The following is a 4,045-nucleotide window of genomic DNA, read 5'->3' on the forward strand; positions in this document are numbered from 1 at the left end:
TGGGACTTAGTTTATTTAGACACTATTTTTGAGACCTAGACTACACATAGAGGCAATTTTGGATAGCAATGTTTTTCAACTTCATAGGTTAGTAATTTTAACTTATTTTTGTTCAATTTCCATTACCTTTTCATGAATTTTATCTATTAAATCTAAGATTTCATATAGTAGAAGTAAGGGTTTTGGGTAATAATTTAGGATTTTATAAATTTGAGGTTTAGACCACAAATTGAGGTTGGATCTCGAAACAAATCACATATTTGGACTCTGGTGAATGGGTAATCGATATTTGGTCTTAATTTTGGATTTCGACTATGTATGCCCGGGTTGACTTTTTTTGACTTTTTAAAATATATTAATGGTCAAACTTTTTTCGTACGAGGATAGTTTCTAAAGCTTGTTTTTACTTATTTGAGTAATATTTGACTAGATTTGGGTGATTTGAAGGCTTTTTCTAAAGGAAAAGCCATGTTGGATTGTTGATTTTTTAGAAAAGAAGTAAGTACCGCGATTAACCTTTATTTGAGAGAATTTGATGTATAATTGATTATATTTTTTATGTAATTTAAGTGTTGGGGGCGGCGTATATGCCGGGTGACAAGTGTGTATGCGTTGGCCAAGGGTTAAGCACGCGGGTAGAGATAGCTTTATTACTACTATGTTATTTTTTGTATTATGTCTTTCCATGCTCGAGATACATTGTGAAACTCTTTGATTTCTCTTATCCATGTATTTATCTATGTTAAGCTTAATGAAATATTGGGCATTGAGACTTTTGAATTGCTGATTTGATTAATGGTGCGAAGGTGTTGGTGAATTCTCATATGTCGAGCTATATTCAAATATTATTTTTGATGTTGTTTATGCTTCCCACTTTTCTTGGTACTGTATTATATGTGATGCTTGGTGAGGAAGAGTGAACTGCACGAAGCATATTTCCGTGCTTGTGTGAGAGAGTGATCGTGCAGGAAGCGTGTTTTCGTATTTTCTTCATATATCAATATCATTGCATGAAGGGTCTTACCGTGCTTGAGAGAAGGTGAGAATATGCATGAAGGGAATTTCCGTGCTAGCTATTATATTATATCGTGAGGATGAGAGTAAAAGTACGAAGGGTGTTGCCGTGCTGTTTATTGGTATTGTTGTTCTTTATTTTGCTATTCAGACTGAGGACTTGACTTTATGGCTTTGTAATTATCTTTGAAAGGTTTGTTCAGAGTTATTATAGAAGTATGAGTTGTGATTTACTTAATAACACCTTTCTTTATTTTCTCATTTTATATCTCTTTACTTATGTAGTTATTAACTCTCTCACGTGTTGTTATCCTGTTATTATACTTGATATTTTATTTCTCCTCTCATTATTTCTTGTTACTTAACTGCACATGAGGAGGAAACTTCATACCAAATGCTTGGCAATCCTTGGTAGAGCTTTTTATGTATGTGTCTTGTCTTAGCCTCGTCACTACCTCATCAAAGTTAGGATCGACACTTATAGAGTACATTGGGTCAGTTGTACTCATACTATACTTCTACACTTCTTGTACAGATTTAGACACTGATACCAGCAGAGTCCCGAGAGGTGCTTACCGATACTAGACAGACGACTCGAGGTGCAGCTGCTTACCATTCGCAGGCCTTAGAGTCTTCTTTTTATTTCTTTTGTACTATTTATATTTACCAGGCAGTATTGTACTTCTTTCAGGATAATGTATTTAGCAAACTCTAGTAGCTCATGCACTTGTGACTCCACGTCTTAGGATGGTTGATCATTAGTGTTGATCTTTAAACTTGCTATGTACTCTTCTAAGTTACTGTTACTCTATATTATCATCTAGTTGTTAACTGTTGGTTTCATTTCTTGCATATTCATTATTTTGTGTTGGCTTGCCTAACAAATGGTGTTAGGCACCATCATTACCCCATGGGTTGGGATTTTGGGTTGTGACACTTGCTATTAAATTGTTGCAACTGAGGAAGTTGATAAACCACATGCATCTTCAAGTTGTCAATTCTTTGCGTATACGGCTTTGCATTTATGAGAAAATATTTGGCTTGTGGCTCAGATTTATCTTAAATAGCCTCAATGATAAAGTTTTTCAATTACTCAATAGGAATCAGACCTACCGTGCAAACTTGGATCTCCTTGGTTGTTATTGCTTGGTTTGCGGAGGGCTCTTTTTTCTCTTGTGACTCATGAAGCTTCTAAGGTGCTTATGCAAATTTTCGTTCTACAATGCTCTCCACTTTATTTGTCAATTTGAAAAGTTTAGGATCTTGTATATGTTTTGACAAGCTTTCAATTGTTTTCATCAAATTTGCAAGTTATTCTTTTAAGGTAGAAGCTTCAACTACTATCGCTTGTATGACCACTGTAGAGGGTGAAGAATAGTATGGATCATTACTTAAATAAAGCTTTGATTGAAGAGGGATATGATGGAATACTGGAGTAAATCTAGAGCTCAAAATATTATCTTCTTTTTGCATGATGCGGTTGTTGTTGGACAAGAAATATCGTTCTTTTGACAGGCTGAGTCAAGCCAAAGTTCTTTCTACCACATGAGCAATACTGTTCCCTTCTTCTAGCATGTATGAAGAGGATATCCCTTCTTTCAAAGAATATTATGCGGAAACATGAGATGACTTGAATGGTACTTGCAACACTTGTATTCCTACTATTTCAGCTTCACTCCTCTTGATTTGGCCAGCAATCTTCAAGGTAACTTTAAATTCATTTTTGATTGAGCCTCCTTAGTAGTATGGGATCTGGAGTAGATCTTCATTGCGGTCTTCTTAGTAGTTTTGAACTTGGAAGAGAAGAGATGAGAGGTAAAGATAGTCCTATTGGGTGTTCCAAATTTTGTAACAACTAAATTTTATTCCTGAAAAATAAATAATCAAGACAACAAAAATAGTGACAAATAACAATCTTTGTATTTCAATAAATTATGTGGGTTATAATTTCAAGACTATCCTAAATCGAAATATATAGACATCTGATTCTTCTCCTCACGGCTGTTGATTTTAAGGGCTTATTCTTGAATTGCAGGACTAAACTTATTGGTTGAATTTTTATCATGGATGTGGAGCCAGACTTTGATCATGGACGTGGAGTGTATGAAATACTTGCAGAAACCAATGAAGACGAAGACTTCTTGATTTTTCAAAGACTTACAGATCATCAATGAAGAGGAAAACTTCTTGAGTAATGAAAGACTTGCGGATCACACCAGAGAGGAAAACTTCTTGATTAATGGACTTCTCCTCTTCTTCTGATTGATCTTCTGATGATCTTCTTTTGATTTTATGGAGACCCATATTTATAGTTATAGACTTATAGGGGAAGGTAGTTTGTGATAACTCCAATTTGATTGGCCAACTTGAGTCATCAAATATATCACTAAAGCTATGTGATAAACTCGCATATAATTGGTTGAACCATATCATTTTAAAAATTTGCGATATTTGATTGGTCCTTGCATTTGACTTGGCATGCTACATCACTTATGCATGTGGCTCGCATGATTTTAATGGTCCTTAATTTGACTTAGCGCGCCATGTCATTTGATTGGCATGGACCTTGGGCTATTGGAGCGGACTCGTTTTTTGGAGAACAACTCAATGAACTAGCCCAATAAATTTAGACTTTAATTTAAATCCATCTTTTAAACTTAAATAATTTAATCTTGGTTTGGGCTTGATATTACTTTGAATATAGAAATTTATCCAAATTTAATATGGACTTTAATCCCATAAAATTCACATGTCTACAATCATATTTTTACATTATTAACGACATATAAATAGGTACAAATAAGTGTTACAAAGAAATTAGAATAAAGAATATCAGCATAATATTTTAAACTACTGGTGAAGTTACTATTACAAAATCAAACTAGAAGGAGATCTCTGAAATTATCTTTAAATTTTAAACGCAATTAATACAGTATAACTAAATCAGTAAAAACTCCAATTTGCTTTCAGTGCATCAACCTACAAAAGCTTGCACCATTTGAGTTACTTTTAGCTAAGTTACATATTATCA

At 34.0% G+C, this 4,045-nt stretch overlaps 1 long non-coding RNA gene across 1 annotated transcript; it reads right to left on the reverse strand.

Annotated features, from left to right (window-relative positions):
• Positions 1–2,382: 2,382 nt before the first annotated feature.
• On the reverse strand, positions 2,383–3,299 carry LOC107781491 (uncharacterized). The gene is made up of 2 exons (XR_001647025.2): positions 3,176–3,299; positions 2,383–2,882 (listed from the first exon to the last, which is right to left on the reverse strand). It is a non-coding gene; the product is annotated as an uncharacterized LOC107781491 (long non-coding RNA).
• Positions 3,300–4,045: the final 746 nt, after the last annotated feature.

This window comes from Nicotiana tabacum, chromosome 15 (assembly GCF_000715075.1).
Source record: "Nicotiana tabacum cultivar K326 chromosome 15, ASM71507v2, whole genome shotgun sequence".
NCBI lineage: Eukaryota > Viridiplantae > Streptophyta > Magnoliopsida > Solanales > Solanaceae > Nicotiana > Nicotiana tabacum.